Raw genomic sequence first — 12,036 nt, forward strand, 5'->3', positions numbered from 1 at the left:
TAAAAGGAAACATCTTCAGATAAAAACTACAAAAAATCTTTCTGAGAAACTGCCTTGTGATGTTTGAGTTCATCTCTCAGAGTTAAACTTTTCTTTGGATTCAGCAGTTTGGAAAATTTGTTTCTGTCAATTCTGCAAATGGACATTTGGGAGCTAATTGAGACAATGGCAATAAAGGGAATATCCCAGGATTAAAACTAGAAGGAAGCTATCTGAGGAACTGCATTGTGATGAGAGCAGTCATCTCACAGAGGTAAACTTTTCTTTTCATCAACAGTTTGGAAACACTGCTTTTGTAAAATCTGCAAAGGGTTATTTCTCAGAGTATTGAGGCCTATGGTGAAATAGAAAACATCTTCATATGAAAACTAGAGAGAAACTTTCTGAGAAACTGCTTTGTGTGGTGTGCATTCATCTCATAGAGCTAAACCTTTCTTTGTGTTCAGCAGTTTTCCAACACTGTTTTTGTCCATTCAGTGAAACATTTGGGGGCTCTCTGAGGCCAAAGGCAAAAATGGGAATAAGCCATTATAAAAACTAGAAGGCAGCTATCTTTGAAACTTCTTTGTGATGTGTGCATTCATCTCACAGAGTTAAACCTTCCTTTTTATTCAGCAGTTAAGAAACACTGTTTTCGTAGAATGTGCAAAAGGATACTTCAGAGAGCATTGAGGCCTATGGTGAAATAGGAAACATCTTCAGATTAAAAACTAGAAAGCTTTCCGAGAAACTGCTTTTTGACGTGTGCATTCATCTCACAGAGTTAAACCTTTCTTTGGATTCAGCAGCTTTGAAACACTATGTTTGTTAACTCAGTGAATGGACATTTGGGGGCGCTTTGAAGCCCACTGTGAAAATGGGAATATTCCAGGACTAAATATTGGGGGAATATCCCTGGACTAAGACAGCTTTTCAAAACTATTGAATCCAATTAAAGGATTACCTCTGGGAGATGAATGCACACATCACAAGGCTGTTTCTCAGAAAGCTTCTTTCTAGTTTTTATCAAGATGTCTCCTTTTTCACCATAGGAGGAAATGATATCTGAAATATCCCTTTGCCAATTCTAGAAAACACTGTTTCCATACTGCTGTATGACTAGAAAGCTTTAACTCTGCGAGATGAATGCACACATCACAAAGCAATTTATCATAGAGCTTCTGTCTAGTTTTTATTCTAGGATATTAGCTTCTTTGCCATTGGCCTCAACAAAGTACCAAATGTCCATTCGCAGAGTGGACAAAAACAGTCTTTCCAAATTACTGAATGCAAACAAGGGTTTCACTCTGTGAGATGAATGCACACTTCACAAATCAGTTTCTCAGAAAGCTTCTTTCTAGTTTTTCTCTGAAGATGTTTCCATTTTTACTATAGGCCTCAATGCTCTCTGAAATGTCTGTTTACAGATTCTACAAAATGCTGTTTCCATACTGCTGTATGAAAAGAAAGTTTTAACTCTGTGAGATTAATGCATACATCACAAAGTGATTTCTCAGATATCTTCTTTCTGATTTTTATTCTAAGATATTACCTTTTTCACCATTGCCCTCAAAGAAGTACAAAATGTCCATTCGCAGAATGGACAAAGACACTGTTTCCAAATTAATGAATCCAAAGAAAGGTTTAATTCTGTGAAACGAATGTTCATATCACAAAGCAGTTTTTCAGATACCGACCTTCTAGTTTTAATCCTGGGATATTCCCTTTTTTGCCATTGTCTGCAATGAGCTCCCAAATGTCCATTCACAGAATGGACAAAAACCAAATTTTCCAAACTGCTGAACCCAAAGAAAGGTTTCACTCTGTGAGCTGAATGCACACATCACAAGGCAGTTTCTCAGAAAGCTTCTTTCTAGTTTTTAACTGAAGATGTTTCCTTTTTCACCCTAGGCCTCAATGCTCTCCGAAACATCCCTTTGCAGATTCTTCAAAACACTGCTTCCAAATGGCTGTACAAAAAGAAAGCTTTAACTCTGTGAAATGAATGCTCTCATTGCAAAGCCGTTTCTCAGATAGATTCCTTCTGGTTTTTATTCTGTGATGTTGGCTTTTTTTGCCATTGGCCTCAAAGAGCTCCAAAATGTCTATTCACAGAATGGACAAAAACACTCTTTCCAAATTACTGAATCCAAAGAAAGGTTTGACTCTGTGAGGTGAATGCCCACCTGTCAAAGCAGGTTCTCAGAAAGATTCTTTCTAGTTTATCTCTGAAGAAGTTTCCTTTTTCACCATAGTCCTCAATGCTCTTCAAAATATCCCTTTGCAGATTCAACAAAAACAGAGTTTCCAAATTGCTGAATGAAAACAATGATTTAACTCTGTGAGATAAATGAACATATCACTAAGCTGTTCGTCAGATATCTTCCTTGTAGTTTTAATCCTTGTATATTCCCATTTTCACCATTGCCCTCAAAGAGACCCCAAATGTCCATTTGCTGACTGGGCAAAACCAGTGTTTCCAAACTGCTGAATCCAAAGAAAGTTCTAAGTCTTTGAGATGAATGTATACATCATGAAGCAGTTTCTCGGAAAGCTTCTTTCTAGTTTTAATCTGAAGATGTTTCCCATTTCACCACAGGCCTCTGCAATCTCCGAAATAACCCTTTGCAGATTCTGCAAAAACAGTGTTTCCAAACTGCTGAATGAAAAGAAAGGTTTAATTCTGTGAGATGAATGCTCACATCACAAACCGGTTTCTCAAATTGTTGCTTTCTAGTTTTTATCCTGGCATATTCAGTTTTTTGCCATTGGCCACAATGAGCTCCTAAATGTCCATTGGCAGCATGGACAAAAACAGTTTTTTGAAACTCTTGAATCCAAAGAAAGATTTACCTCTGTTAGATGAATGCACATATCCCAAAACAGTTTCTCAGAAAACTTCTTTCTAGTTTTTATCTGAAGATGTTTCCTATTTCATGATAGGCCTCAATGCTCTCTGAACTATCCTTTTGCAGATTCTACAAAAACAGTTTCCAAACTGCTGAATGAAAAGGAAGGTATAAATCTCTGTGAAGTGAATGCACTCAACACAAAGCAGTTTCTCAGAAAGCTTTCTTCTAGTTTTTATCCTGGGTTATTCCCATTTTCGCCATTGGCCTCAAAGAGCCCCAAAATGTCCATTCGTTAAGTGGACAAAAACAGTGTTTCAAAACTGCTGAAACCAAAGAAAGGTTTAACACTGTGAGATAAATGCACTAATCACAAAGCAGTTTCTCAGAAAGCTTCTTTCTAGTTTTTAAATGAAGATGTTTCCCATTTCACCATAGAGCTCAACACTCTCTGAAGTAACCCTTTGCAGATTCTACAAAAACAGTGTTTCCAAACTGCTGAATGAAAAGAAACGTTTAACTCTCTTAGATGAATGCTCAGGTCACAATGCGGTTTCTCAGATAGATAGCTTCCTTCTAGTTTTTATCCTGGAATATTCAGTTTTTTGCTATTGGCCTCAATGAGCTCCCAAATGTATATTGGCAGCAAAAAACAGTTTTTTGAAACTCTTAAATCCAAAGGAAGGTTTACCTCTGTGAGATGAATGCACACAACACAAAGCAGTTTCTCACAAAGCTTCTTTCTAGTTTTTATCTGAAGATGTTTCCTATTTCACCATACTCAAAAAAGTATCCCTTGGTAGATTCTACAAAAGAGTGTTTCCAAACTGCTGAATGAAAAGGAAGGTTTAACTCTGTGAGATGAGTACACACATCAAAAATCTGTTCCTCAGATAGCTTCCTTCTAGTTTTTCTCCTGGGTTTTTTCCATTTTCACCATTGGCCTCTAAGAGCCCCCAAATGTCCATTCACTGAGTGGACAAAAACAGTGTTTCAAAACTGCTGAATCCAAAGGAAGGTTTACCTCTGTGAGATGAATGCTGACATCACAGAGCAGCTTCTCAGAAAGCTTCATTCTAGTTTTCATTTGAAGATGTTTCCTATTTCATCATAGGCCTCAATAATCTCCTAAATAACCTTTTGCAGATTCTACAAAAACAGTGTTTCCAAACTGCTGAATGAAAGGAAGTTTTAACTCTGTGAAGTGAATGCACATATCACATAGCAGTTTTTCAGATAGCTTCCATCTGATTTTAATTCTGGGATATTACGTTTTTCACCATTGGCCTCAATGAGCTCCCAAATGTCCATTCGCAGAATGGACAAAAACAGATTTTCCAAACTGCTGAATCTAAAGAAAGGTTTAACTCTGTGAGGTGAATGCACAGATCACAAGATCACAAGGAAGTTTCTCAGAAATTTCCTTTCCAGTTTTTAACTGCAGATGTTTCCTTTTTCACAATAGGCCTCAATTCTCTCTGAAATATACCTTTGCAGATTCTTCAAAACACTGTTTCCAAACTGCTGTATGTAAAGAAAGATTTTATTCTGTGAAATGAATGCTCACATCACAAAGTGGTTTCTCAGATGGATTCCTTCTATTTTTTATTGAGGGATATTCTCTTTTTTGCTATTGGACTTAAAGAGCTCCAAAATGTCAATTCACAGAATGGATAAAAACTGTGTTTCAATACCATTCAATCTACAGAAAGCTTTAAGTCTTTGAGATCAATGCACACATCACAAAGCATTCTCTCAGAAAGGTTCTTTCTAGTTTTTCTCTGAAGATGTTTCCTTTTTTATCATAGGCCTGAATGCTTTCCGAAATATCCCTTTGCAGAATCAACAAAACTGTTTCCAAATTGCTGAATGAAAAGAATGATTTAACTCTGTGAGATAAATGGACCAGTTTCTCAGATATCGTCCATCTAGTTTTTAACCTGGTATATTCCATTTTCACCAATGGCCTGAAAGTGCCTCTAAATGTCCATTGGCTGAATTGATAAACACCGTGTTTCAAAACTGCTGAACCAAAGAAAGGTTTAACTCTAAGAGATGAAAGTACACATCACAAAACTCTTTCTCAGAAATCTTCTCTTTTTTATCTGAATATGTTTCCTATCTCATCATAGGCCTCAATGCTCTCTGAAGTAACCCTTTGCAGATTCTACAAAAACAGTGTTTCCAAGCTGCTGAATGAAACGGAAGGTTTAAAACTGTGAGATGAATGCACCAGAAAGAAAACGGTTTCTCTGATAGCTTCCTTCTAGTTTTTATCCTTGGTTATTCCCATTTTTGCCATTGGCCCCAAAGAGCCCCCAAATGTCCATTCGCTGAGTGGACAACAACAGTGTTTCAAAACTGCTGAACCCAAAGAAACTTTTAACTCTGTGAGTTGAATGCACACATCTCAAAGCAGTTTCTCAGAAAGCTTCTTTCTAGTTTTTATCTGAAGATATTTCCCATTTCACCATAGGCCCCAACACTCTATGAAATAACCCTTTTTAGAATCTACAAAGGCAGTGTTTCCAAAATGCTGAATGAAAAGAAACGTTTACCTCTATGAAATGAATGCTCACATGACAAAGCTGTTTCTCAGGTAGCTTCCTTCTAGTTTTAATCCTGGGATATTCCCTTTTTTGTCATTGGCTTCGGTGAGATCCCAAAGTCCATTCATAGAATGGACAAAAACAGATTTTACAAACTGCTGAATCCAAAGAAAGGCTTAACGCTGTGAGATCAATGCACACATCACAAGGCAGTTTCTCAGTGACCCTCTTTCTAGTTTTTAACTAAAGATGTTTCCTTTTTCACCATAGGCTTCAATGCTCTCAGAAATATCCCTTAGCAGATTCAACAAAAACACTGTTTCCAAACTGCTGAAGGAAAAGAATGATTTAACCCTGTAGAATAAATGCTGACATCACAAAGCGGTTTCTCAGAAACATTCTTTCTAGTCTTTATTCAGGGGTGTTCACTTTTTCACCATTTGCATGAAAGAGCTCCAAAATGTCCATTCAAAGAATGGAGAATAACTGTGTCTCCATTCTATCAAATCCAAAGAAAGCTTTAAGTCTGTGAGTGTATGCACACTTCACAAAGCAATTTCTCAGAAAGCTTCTTTATAGTTTTTCTCTGAATATGTTTCCTTTTTACAACAGGCCTCAATGCTCTCCAAAATATCCCTTTTCAGATTCTATAAAGACACTGTTTCCAAACTGCTGAATGAAAAGAAAGATTTAACTCTGTCAGATGAATGCCTACATCAGAAAGCTGTTCCTCAGATAGCTTCCTTCTAATTTTTATCCTGGGATATTCAGATATTTGTCATTTTCCTCTAAGAGCTCCAAAATGTCCATTGGCAACATGGACAAAAACAGTTTTTTGAAACTCTTGAATACAAAGAAAGGTTTACCCTGTGAGATGAATGCACACATCACAAAGCAGTTTATCAGAAAGCTTCTTTTTATTTTTCATCTGAAGATGTTTCCTATTTCACCATAGGCCTCAATACTCCTCGAAAGAACCCTTTGCAGATTCTACAAAAACAGAGTTTCCAAACTGCTGAATGAAAAGAAAGGTCTAATTCTGTGAAATGAATGCTTACATCACAATGTGGTTTCTCGCATAGTTTCCTTCTAGTTTTAATCCTGGGATACTCCCTTTTTTGGCTTTGGACTCAATGTGTTCAAAAACGATCATTCACAGAGTGGACAAAAACAGATTTTCCAAACTGCTGAATCCAAAAAAGGTCTACCTCTGTGATATGAATGCACACATCACAAGGCAGTTTCTCAGAAAGCTTCTTTCTAGTTTTTAATCTGAAGATGTTTCCTTTTTCACTGTAGGCCTCAATGCTCTCTGAAATATCCCTTTGCAGATTTTACTAAACACTGATTCCAAAGTGCTGTATGAAAAGGAAGCTTTAACACTGCGAGATGAAATGCACACATCACAAACCTGTTCTCAGATATCATCCTTCTGGTTTTTGTTCTACAATATTAGCTTTTTTGCCATTGGCCTCAATGGAGTAAAAACTGTCCATTCACAGAATTGACAAAAACACTTACCAAATTACTGAATCAAAAGAAATGTTTAACACTATGAGATGAATGTACACATCACAAAGCAGTTTCTCATAAAGCTTCATTCTAGTTGTTATCTGAAGCTGTTTCCTTCTTTACCTTAGGCCTCAATGCTCTCCAAAATATCCCTTTGCAGATTCTACAAAAACTGTGTTTCCAAACTTCTGAATAAAAAGGAAAGTTTAACTCTTTGAGATGAATGTACACTTCACATAGTGGTTTCACAGATTTTTTCTTTCTTGTTTTTACCCTGGATTAATCCCATTTTTGAAATTGGCCTCAATGTGCTCCCTAACGTCCATTCACAGAATGGACTCAAATAATTTTTCCAAACTGTTGAATTCAAAGAAAGTCTTATTTCTATGAAACAAATGCACACATCACAGGGAAGTTTCTCAGAAATCTTTCTAGTTTTTATATGAAGATGTTTCTTTTTTCACCACAGACCTCAATGCTTTTTGAAATATCCCTTTGCAGATTTTGCAAAATCACTGTTTCCAAACTGTTGAATGAAAAGAAGGGTTTAATTCTGTGAAATGAATGCTCACGTCACAAAGTGGTGATACATTCTTTCTAGTATTATTCTGGGATATTCCCTTTTTTGCCATTGGCCTCAAAGAGTTTGGAAATGTCCATTCACAGAATTAGAAAAACTGTGTCTGAACTACTGAACCCAAAGAAAGTTTTAAGTCTGTGAGATGAATACCCACATCACAAAGCAGTTTCTCAGAAAGCTTCTTTCTCGTTTTTATCTGAAGATGTTTCCTATTTCACCATAGGCCTCAATACTCCCTGAAATAACCCTTTGCAGATTCTAGAAAAACAATGTTTCCAAACTGTTGAATGAAAGGAAAGGTATAATTCTGTGAAATGAATGCTCATATCTTAGAGTGTTTCCCCAGATAGCTTCCTTTTAGTTTTAATCCTGGGATAATCCGTTCTTTTGCCATTGGCCACAATGAGCTGCCAAATGTCCATTCTCAGAATGGATAAAAACATATTTTCTAGACTGCCAAATCCAAAGAAATAATTAACCCTGTGAAATGAATGCACACATCATAAGACAGTTTCTCAGAAGGCTTCTTTCTGGTTTTTACCTGAAGATGTTTCCTGTTTCAACCTAGACCTCAATGCTCTCTGAAATTTCCATTTTCAAATTCTACAAATCACTGTATCCAAAATGCTGTATGAAAAGAAAGCTTTAACTCTGCAAGATGAATGCACACATCTCAAAGTGATTTCTCAGATACCTTCCTTTTAGTTTTTATTTAGGGATATTCACTTTTTCACCTTTGGCTTTAATGAAGTGCAAAATGTCCATTTGCAGAATGGACAAAAACACTTTCCAAATTACTGAATCCAAAGAAAGGTTTAACTCTTTGAGAAGAATGGAGACATCACAAAACCGTTTCTCAGATAGCTTTCTTCTAGCTTTTATCCTGGGTTAATCCTATTTTTGCCATTCACCTCAAAGAGCCCCCAAAAGTCCATTCGCTGAGTGGACAAACACAGTGTTTCAAAACTGCTCAATCCAAAGAAAGTTTTAACATTTTAAGATGAATGCACACTTGACAAAGCAGTTTTTCAGAAAGCTTCTTTCTAGTTTTTATCTGAAGATGTTTCCTTTTTTACAATAGGCCTCAATGCTCTCTGAAATGTCCTTTTGCAGATGTAACAAAAACAGTGTTTCCAAACTGCTGAATGAAAAGACAGGTTTATCTCTGTGAAATGAATGCTCACATCTAAAGTGGTTTCTCAGATAGCTTCCTTTTAGTTTTAATCCTTGGATATTCCTTTTTTTGCCATTGGTCTGAATGAGCTCCCAAATGTCCATTCATAGAATGGACAAAAACAGATTTTTGAAATTGCTGAATGCAAAGAAAGGTTTAACTCTGTGAGATGAATGCACACATCACAAGGCAGTTTCTCAGAAAGCTTCTTTCTAGTTTTTATCTGAAGATGTTTCCTTTTTCACCATATGCCTCAATTATCTCTGAAATATCCCTTTGTAGATTCTACAAAATACTGTTTCCAAACTGCAGAATGAAGAAAAGGTTTAACAATGCGAGATGAATGCACACAACACAAAAGATTTCTCAGATGGCTTCTTTCTAGTTTTTATTCTGGGTTATTCACTTTTTCACTTTTGGCCTCTGTGAAATACCAAACGTCCATTTGCAGAATCGACAAAATCACTCTTTCCAAATTACTGAAGCCAAAGAAAAATTTAACTCTGTGAGATAAATGCAAACATCACAAAGTAGTGTTTCAGAAAGCTTATTTCTAGATTTTATCTGAAGATGTTTCCTTTTTTACCGTAAGCCTCAATGCTCTCTGAAATATCCCCATGCAGCTTAAGAAAAACTGTGTTTCCAAACTCCTGCATGAAAAGCATGGTTTAACTCTGTGAGATGAAGGCACACATTACAAAACGGTTTTATCCTGGGATATTCCCTTTTTCAACATTGGCATGAATGAGCTCCCAGATGTCCATTCACTGAGTGGAGAAAAAGAGTGTTTCAAAACTGCTGAATCCAAAGAAAAGTTTCCCCTCCCTGAGATGAATGCACACACCACAAGGCAGTTTCTCAGAAAGCTTCTTTCTAGTTTTTATCTGAAGACGTTTCCTTCTTCACCATAGGCCTCAACACTCTGTGAAATAATCTTTTGCAGATTCTACCAAAACATTATTTCCAAACTGCTGAATGAAAAGAAAGATTTAACTCTGTGAAATGATTGCTCACATCATGAAGCAGTTTCTTATTTAGCTGCCTTCAACTTTGAATCTTTGGATATTCCCATTTTCACCTTTGGCCTCAATGAGCTCCCCAGTGTCCATTGGCAGAATAGACAAAAACAGATTTTCCAAACTGCTGAATCCAAAGAAATGTTTAACTCTGTGAAATGAATGCACATATCAAAAGGCAGTTTCTCAGAAATCTTCTTACTGGTTACTATCTGAAGATATTTCCTTTTTCAACATAGGCCTCAATGCTCTCCGAAATATCCCTTTGCAGATTCTAGTAAACAGTGTTTCCAAACTCCTGTATGAAAAGAAAGTTTTAACTCTGTGAGATGAATGCACACATCACAAAGTGATTTCTCAAATAGTTTCCTTCTAGTTTTTATTCTGGAATATTTGCTTTTTCACCTTTGGCCACAATGAGGTAGCAAATGTCCATTTGAAGAATGGACAAAAACACTCTTTCCAAATTACTGAATCCAAAGAAAATTTGAACTCTGTGAGATGAATGCACACATTACAAAGCAGTTTCTCAGGAAGTTTCTTTCTACTTTTTATCTGAAGATGATTCCTTTTTTACCATAAGTCTCAATGCTCTCCAAAATATCCCTTTGCAGATTCAATAAAAACAGTGTTTCTTAACTGCTGAATAAAAATCATGGTTTAATTCTGTGAGATGAATGCACACATCACAAAGCAGTTTGTCAGATAGCTTCCTTTTAGTTTTTATCCTGGGATATTCCCTGTTTCAACATAGACTGCAATGAGCTCCCAATTGTCCATTCACTGAGCAGACAAAAACAGGGTTTCAAAACTACTGAATCTAAAGAAATGTTTAACAGCATGAAATGAATGCTCACATCACAAAGCCGTTTCTCAGGTAGCTTCCTTCTAGTTTTAATCCTGGGACATTCCCTTTTTAGCCATTGGCCTCAGTGAGCTCCCAAATGTCCATTCGCAGATGGACAAAAACAGATTTTCCAAACTTCTGAATGCAAAGAAATGTTTAAACCTGTGAGGTGAATCCACACATCACAAGACAGTTTCTCAGAAAGCTTCTTTCTAGTTTTTATCTGAAGATGTTTCCTTTTCCACCATAGGCCTCAATGCTCTCCATAATATCCCTTTGCAGATTCTACAAAACATTCTTTCCATTATGCTGTACAAAACAAAACCTTTAACTCCACAAGATGTATGCACACATCACAAAGTGATTTCTCATATAATATCCTTCTATTTTTTATTCTGGGATACTCACTTTTTCACCTTTGGCCTCAACGATGTGCAAAATGTCCATTTGCAGAATGGACAAAAACACTCTTTCCAAATTACTGAATCCAAAGAAAAGTTTAACTGTGTGAGATGAATGCACACATCACAAAGCAGTTTCTCAGAAAGCTTCTTTCTAGTTTTTATCTGAAGATGTTTCTTATTTCACCATAGGGCTCCATGCTCTCTGAAGTATACATTTGCAGATACTACAGAAACAGTGTTTCCAACCTGCTGAATGAAAAGAAAGGTTGAACTCTGTGAGGTGAATGCTCACAACAAAAGCGATTTCTGATAGCTTCCTTCTAGTTTCATCCCGGGATATTCACCTTTTTTCATTGGCCTCAACGAGCTAACAAATGCCAATTCACAGCATGGACAAAACTGTTTTTCCAAAGCACTCAATGCAAAGAATGGTTTAACTCTGTGAGACGAATGCACACATCACAAAGCAGTTTCTCAGAAAGCTTCTTTCTAGTTTTTATCTGCAGATGTTTCCTTTTTCACCATAGGCCTCAGTGCTCTTTGAAATATCACTTTGCAGATTCTACAAAAATAGTGTTTCCAAACTGCTGAATGAAAAGGAAGGTTTAACTGTGTGAGATGAAGCACACATCACAAAGCGGTTTTTGAGCTAGCTTCCTTCTTGTTTTTATCTTGGGTTATTCCCATTTTCGCCGTTGGCCTCAAGGAGCCCCCAAATGTCCATTCACCAAGTGGACAAAAGCAGTGTTTCAAAACTGTTGATTCCAAAGGGAGTTTTAACTCCCTGACATATATGCAAACATTATAAATCAGTTTCACAGAAAGCTTTTGTCTAGTTTTCATCTGAAGACTGTGAGATGTGAGGCCTATTTCACCATAGGCCTCAATGCTCTGTGAAGTATCCATTTGCAAATTCCAGAAAAAGAGTGTTTCCAAACTGCTGAATGAAAAGGAAGGTTTATCTCTTTCAGATGAATGCACACATCACAAAGTGGTTTCTCAGATAGCTTCCTTCTAGTTTTTATCCTAGATTATTCCCCTTTTTGCCATTGACCTCAATGAGTTCCAAATTGTGCATTCACAGAATGGACAAAAACATTTTTTCCAAACTGCTGAATCCAAAGAA

This window comes from Pongo pygmaeus, chromosome 8, assembly GCF_028885625.2.
Source record: "Pongo pygmaeus isolate AG05252 chromosome 8, NHGRI_mPonPyg2-v2.0_pri, whole genome shotgun sequence".
NCBI lineage: Eukaryota > Metazoa > Chordata > Mammalia > Primates > Hominidae > Pongo > Pongo pygmaeus.